The following is a 7,416-nucleotide window of genomic DNA, read 5'->3' on the forward strand; positions in this document are numbered from 1 at the left end:
TCCAATTGTTAATTCAGTTGATCATTACATGGCTTAATCCCTTAGATTGTGCATCAAACGTTCATCTCCGGAGAATTAGATCGATGCAAATTCTCTGCTCTTCCTGGAACTACTGGGTCTGGTAATTACGGTTCCCATTCTACTTGAAAAACTTTCTCCCCACAGTAGCCAGTGAGAAAAGTCACCGAGAATGCTTTGGGCACTGTCCCTGAACCTCGGTGCTCAAGGTGAGAGAGAGCTCCACCACTTGAGCCACAGAGCCACTTCCTGCTCTTTCTCAGTAGTTGGTTGGAGATTAAAGTCTCTCGGACTTTTCTGCCCTGGATCCTCAGATCTCAGCCTCCTAAACAGCTAGGATTGCAGGCGTGAGCCTGGCCCATAATGCTTTTCATAATCCTCTAAAACAGTAGTTCTCTTCTGAAGTTTTTTTTTGGGGGGGGGGGGGATGCGGTCCTAGGGCTTGAACTCAGGACCTAGGCACTGTCCTTGAGCTTCTTTTGCTCAACGCTAGCACCCTACGACTTGAGCTACAGTGCTATGAAGAGATTTTTTAAAATACCATCTTCCCTACCTCAGACCAATGAAATAATGTCTGGGAGAGCCACTTGAAGTCGATTTTTTTTTTTTTTTGTGAAAATACTGTACAGAGGGGTTACAATTACATGGGCAAGATAGTGTCGTTTTTTTTTTTTTTAAGTAGCCCTTGCTACTTCCTTGTATTTCTAATAGTAAGACCATAATAATAGGGTTCATTTTTGAGAAAAGTCTTTCTTTTAAGGATGAGTGTAGCCACATTCATTAAAAAAAAAATACCCTAAGCCTATATAATACAGAACTCCAACCCCAAATATTTGTAAAACATGGTATAGAGCAGTAAAAACCATAACTTACAGTGGTTGCTCAAAGTCTGCACATACCTGTGCATCAACATTGAAGTGCCTGGATATGAATCACTGTAAAAAATCAGACATGACCACAACCAAAGGAAAGTGTTTCTTACTGCCTGAAACAGTAGAGTCTGGATGATGATGTTTTTCTGGGAGATAAAATGGAAATTATCCACAGAGATACCAAAATCCAATTGTTAGATTCAATTAGGGAGGATGTGTGATAATGTTTCTCTTAATCTGAATGTTTGGTCTCTCTTAGATAAGGCAGGCATCTTCTAAACACATGACTACCAGAATTGGCATTTGTCAGGGTGAAATAGCTGATTTCACAGCTATTATTATTTTAGTGATATATTCAATTAGTCTGATAGTATAGTCTGGTAGTAGAGTGGAAATGCTTTTGTCTCTGGTTTAACTGGATTATTAGAAATTAGCAACTACTTCAGGTAATCTTTTGTTGAAGTGACAGATGCCTTTAAAGTGCTTCTGTCATCATAATATTGACTGCCTCAAGAGACAGTGACAATTCTTTTCTTTTAGGAGACTTGGAAATAGAACCAGACTACCGAGTTGATTATTTCCTCATCATTGGGCCACAGCTCTGATACCTGGTGCCAGCTGGACAAGGAACCACTGGCAGGTTCATGTATCTGATAACTTCTTCCTCTGGGGTGTGACATCCAAAGGGGCTAGAACTGGGATACAAAGAGGAAGAAACACAGTGTTCCCTAAGATTCTATCACACACTTAGTCTTTTTCCCAGTGATAATTTTCTTGGAAGGTCATGGGGAAAGGGAAAGAGAGGAGGAGTTGCAAACTTCATTGAAACCTGCCTTCCTCGCAAGTACAAGACCCTGAGTTTAAACTCTAGTACCACCAAAAATGAATGAATGAATGAGTTAAGTAAAACCTGAGATCCTTTTCACCCATTTCTACTGGCTGAAGGTAAAGAAGCAATTAGCTCTGTGGATCTTCCTTCCTTCCTTCTTTCTTCCCTCCCCCCTCTTTCTCTCTCCCTCTCTTTCTCTTTCTCTTTCTTTCCTTCTACTTGTTAGTTTAAGGTAGTTTGATTTTCATGGGCAGCAACCACCTAACAGTCACCTGTTCTGGTAATCCATAGCATTCAGGTCCAGGGAGGAGCCTTGGATCATCCAGAACAGCACTGCTTGGCCAGTTGTATTCCCTACGTAGGTCTGTCTTCCCTGTTTTGCATTGTTTCAGTCCCACTTGTTGGGATAAAGGAAGGAAAGTTCAGAGATTGCCTTGATCAATCAGACTTATTTATTAGGTAAACATCATGGATATAACATCCAACTTGAAAGCTAGAAAAATACCTTGGAATTGGGAGTTAGGAGCCTGAATACATTCAGTCACTGGCAAAAACAAATGAACAAAAAACACCCTCAGGTATACAGAAAAAGCTCAGGGACAAATGTTAACAGGTTTGATCAATCCAACTGTGCTGAGCACATAGTGCAGCATTTGGGGACCCTTAAGTGAAGCAGCATGTAAAAGGAGGGTAGAGAGCTGGGAGAGGAGAAAGTAAGCAGTGGCACAGTGTGGAAATGGATGGCAACCGAGACTAACTGAAGGTATGACAAGTTTGGACATTGGACTGAGGACTGAGAGGCAAGGGGTTGATTGCCGCGGACCCGCTCTGTCGGGACAACGGAGGACACCTAGAGGAGGAACTGGAATAGGTGGGGAGATGGCAAACAGACAACTCACACACAAGAGGAGTGGATGCTGAGTGCAATTTAATGCAGAGGATAACAAGCTTTTATAGCAAAAAGTCTCCATGAGAAAGGGCAAAAGGTTACACAATCTTGCTGCAAGGCTTCATTCTTGGGTGGTCACCAGCTGGTCGCCTGATAGGCACTTGTTTCCGGCTTATCTCTAAGAAATACAATGGGTTTCGATGTTTGTCACCAATTAACCATTACCTATTTTTATAGAGGCCTTAACTGTCCCATAAGATCTTTCCTGTTCCTTCTTTAATAGTAAGCGCCACAGAGGCCTAGATCTAGCAAGTCTCTTAGTAAATGAAAGAGAGTAACAGGAAATTCTTTCTCCTAAGTAGTTATCTCAGCAATTGCCATACATTCTTTCTGTTCTAGCCGAGCCAACAGCTTCTTGTAAATCTCTTACAAACAATTCCTTCTGCTGAAGTGACATCGTGAAACCCCCAATACTTTTGTATTTACTTATGACTTGTCTACTAGCCTCCATAAGAGGGGCTTCAGGGTAGCACTTAACTCTGGTGAGTTAGTCATATTTTTAAGACACTCATCAGATATTGGAGTCGTCAACACTCTTAAGAAAGAGCTTTAAATAAAGGAATGTTGAGCATGAGTAAGTACAATGAGCAGCAGAAACAGTAAAAGATTAATAGGCACTCTTATACAGTGAAGAAAAGAAAAACAGAAACACACCTTTCCCAGGGGTTTGCCAGCCTTTCCAGGAGTAGGCCTCTTTGAAGCCCTATTCTCCGAGGTAGACTTCGGTGAAGTCCCAGAACTCAGAGATAGGTCTCTGAAGCCCCTATCTTGGTCTGATAGATGGTTTCCCATGCTAAGCAGACTCCACTGGAGTAGGCGTGGCATTTGCCCCTTTTTTATTTTTTAGATGTGCCAGAGAAATTTCTTCTCGTATAGAGGAGATGGAGTGGAAGACTAGTTTGAAGAGGACTGGAAAGACAACAAGAATACATATAACAATTAGTGTTATGACTCCAAATGTAACCAAATAGTGCCACCAATCTAAAGGATTAAGACTTTTTAATCCTTTCTGTAAGTCTTCTGCCAAAGAATTTATCCCCACGGTTTCCAAATGAGCTTGACTAAGGGCTGAGATGTCTTCCTGTAGCTGTCCTATATCATGAGTTAATCTATTGTCCTTCCAGATTCCTTGTAAATGCACTTTGGTAGCTTCCCAATCTAAGCTCTCATTATAAGGCAATGGAGTAACACAAATATATTTAAATGACTGATGACATCTAGTTGTCAGCTGGGTTTTAAGATTATTGACTTCAGTCCCTAACTTTAAGACTACTTTCTCCAAAGCCTCTAGTTTGCTTTCTAATTTTTGATCAATAATTTGCTGCTCTGTCAATGCTAGAGAAACATTCTTATTTAACTCATTGACAAAATGTGCCCAGTGCACTTGTTGTACTAACGCAGTGGTGGATACGGCAAGTAGAGAGAGAGTCTTCATCTTCTGCACCAGTTTTCTCTTCTGATGTATTTTCATTTTCTTCCTGGCTCTTTTTTGGGCCCAAGAAAGGCCTGATGAGTCTGTCTGGGACCCAAATGGGGGATTCTGCATCCTGTGGGAAAACACAAGCATAGCCTCTCCCGGATGTTAACAGGATGTCTGGCCCACGCCAGGTTCCAGTGAGTAGATCCTTCCATTTTACTAAAGGAAAAGTTGTAGTTTTCTCCATGCCCCAATGTCTCATCATCGGGGTTATTCCTTGCTCATCAGCATTGAAATGATTAAGGACAAGTAAAGCATGGTTAAGAGTGTAATGGGGGGAGTATTGCTTCCCTCCTCCCTGTCTAATTCTTGTCAATTGATTTTTTTTTTTTTTTTTAAATTTTATTTTATTTTATTTGAGAACATACTGTACAGAGGGGTTACAATTACATGGGCAGGATAATGCATACATATCTTACCAAGCATTGTCAATTGATTTTTTAAGGTCTGATGAGCCCGTTCTATGATTGCTTGGCCTTGTGGATTATACGGAATCCCTGTTTTGTGCACGATTTTCCATTGTGCACAAAATTTAGCAAAAGCTTTGGAGGTGTATGCTGGTCCATTGTCTGTTTTTATTTCCTTAGGAATTCCTAGGTCCACAAAGGCTTTAACCAAATGTTGAATAACATCTTTCACAGCCTCTCCAGAATGGGCTGTAGCAACCATGGCATGATAATAAGTATCTATAGTAACATGGACAAAGGCGAGTTTCCCAAATTCTGTTATATGGGTAACATCCATTTGCCACAACACTCTAGGCTTTAAGCCTCTAGGATTAACTCCCATTTTCTGTGGATGAAAAACTTCTGGGCATGCCTCACATTCCCTGATAATTTGTCTTGCCTGTTCTCTGGACACTTGAAACATCTTTCTTAAGGCATTAGCATTTTGATGATGTAGTCTATGATTTTCCTGAGCTTCTTCTAAAGCTGACATTACATGACTTCCCTTAGTTAATAAGTCTGCAAACTTGTTCCCTTGAGAAGAAGGTCCAGGGAGATTGCTATGCCCCCTGATGTGTCCCACAAATACCTTTGCCGTTCTTTGTTGTAATAGCTGTTGTAATTTTACTAAGTATTCTTTTACTTTAGATTGACCAGTAACTAGGGCTGTTTCAATGGCAGGAAACAAGGAAACCACATAGCGGGAATCTGTGTAAAGGTTAAACTCCTCTGAATAATTTTGAAAGGCTAGCAGAACTGCAATAAGTTCTGCCTGTTGTGCAGATACAGTTGAATCATAAGATATTAATGGTGGTCTTGTACTGCAATAAACCACAGACTTTCCGCTAGAAGATCCATCTGTAAAAATAGTTAATGCCCCGCCCAAAGGCTCTGTAACCACAACCTTTGGAAATATCACAGGGGTTTCAGTATAAAAATGTAATAAAGGATGTTGGGGCATATGAAAGCTTATTTTACCTGTATAAGTTAATACAGCAATTTTCCAATCATCATCAAATTGTATCAAATGATCTAATTGTTTCTTATTCTCTTGGGGAGGGGCTGAGAGGTTGCCCCTCTGTCCGTTTTTTGTTTCCTCTTGAAGAGGAGTTCCGTCTTTATGGAACTTAGATTTACATTCACTTTTCCAATGGTTCCCTTTTTGACACCGAGGACATAAGCCTGGTGCTTTTCCTGATCCTTTCTGCTGCTTTTGAGCTTTACACTCCTTTTGAATGTGACCTGGTTTGCCACAATTATGACATACTCTTTGTCCAGGATTAAATCCTGAGCCTCTGGTTACCTTTTTCACATATGTTTGAAAAGGCATTTCTTTCATGGCAGCAGCATACGCAAGTCCCTGTGTCATAGCAGGAGAAGCATCTATGCAAGCCTTAACATAGTCTTGTAGGCTTCCTGTTTTTCTTACTGGTCTGATTAACTTCTGACACACAGTATTAGCATTCTCCCATGCCAATTGTTTGAGAATGATTTGTGATCCCTCAGAAGGAGGGAACATTCTTGTAATAGCTTCCTCCAACCTAGCTATGAATTCCTCATATGGTTCCTCAGGCCGTTGCTTAATTCCTGATAAAACAGTGGTCTTTCCTTCCCCTGATGGTAACTTTTTCCAGGCCATAACAGCAAGCTTAGTGATGGTTTCTAAAATATCCTTTGAGAGTTTAAGTTGTTTTCTAATGTCTGCATAATCCTCCTGACCAGTTAACATGGAGACTGTAGGCTTAGGGCCTGAAGTAGTGAATAATCGCCGTTGCACCTCTCGTTTAACAAGGTCCTCATATTCTGTTCTCCACAATACGTATTGCCCCGGGGTTAGCACCGATTTTGCAGTTTGATACCAATCATAAGGAGTTAGCCAATCAGTTGCTATGGAGTCAAGGATTGTTAAAGTAAAAGGGGCAGAAGGACCCATAGTTTTTACTGCTGTTTGTAATTCTTTTAGCACTTTTAAGGATAATGGCTCCCACTGAGGTGCGCCATGGTCTAGGTCAATGACAGGGAAAGTGAACGTAGTATCACCTATCACCGAGCTTTTTTGCCTCTAACATAGCTGCTCGAAAACCTGTGGGCGGAAGTGCGGGCGTTTTCACTTTTTCAGTATTATTGTCTCCGTCTCCATCCAAATCTATACATGGTTTTTCCTTATTATCTAAGTTTGTAGCTTCCATCGTTGTGCCATAGTTTGGGCACTGATTGGAACTCTTTAACTCAGAGGTTTCTTCGACTGAGGAACCTGCTTCCTCGGCTAAGCATTTTAGCTCAGTCTTCTCCATAAGATCTCTTATCTGAGTTCATAGTGAATAGGCTGTCATAGGGACTGCTGCTGAGCCATGAGCTTGGTAGAACTCTTTTATCCCTGGTCCTACCTTTTTCCAATCTTGTAGAGAAAGGCTTCCTTCCTCCGGGAACCAAGGATTAGTTTGTAACACAAAATCATAAAATTCTCTCACTGTTGCTGTGGAGGCTTTAATGCCTCGTGCTTTTAGCATATGTTTTAAAATAGAGACAAAACTATCCTTATTCTTAGAAGATGAACTCCCCATGATTTACTTGTTATCTTTCCCAGCCGCAGCTGAGGGGCCTGCAGCACCCCAACGAGTCTTAGACTAACTATTCCAGGTGAAAAGAAAAGAGAAAGATATTTACCTCCCAAGGTTCCTTGACTGAAGAGACTCCTTCGGGCCCCACGTTGCCGCAGACCCGCTCTGTCGGGACGACGGAGGACACCTAGACGAGGAACTGGAATAGGTGGGGAGATGGCAAACAAACTCACACACAAGAGGAGTGGATGCTGAGTGCGATTT

The sequence above is a fragment of the Dipodomys spectabilis genome, unplaced genomic scaffold (genome assembly GCF_019054845.1).
Source record: "Dipodomys spectabilis isolate Male_0828 unplaced genomic scaffold, ASM1905484v1 ptg000085l, whole genome shotgun sequence".
Lineage (NCBI taxonomy): Eukaryota > Metazoa > Chordata > Mammalia > Rodentia > Heteromyidae > Dipodomys > Dipodomys spectabilis.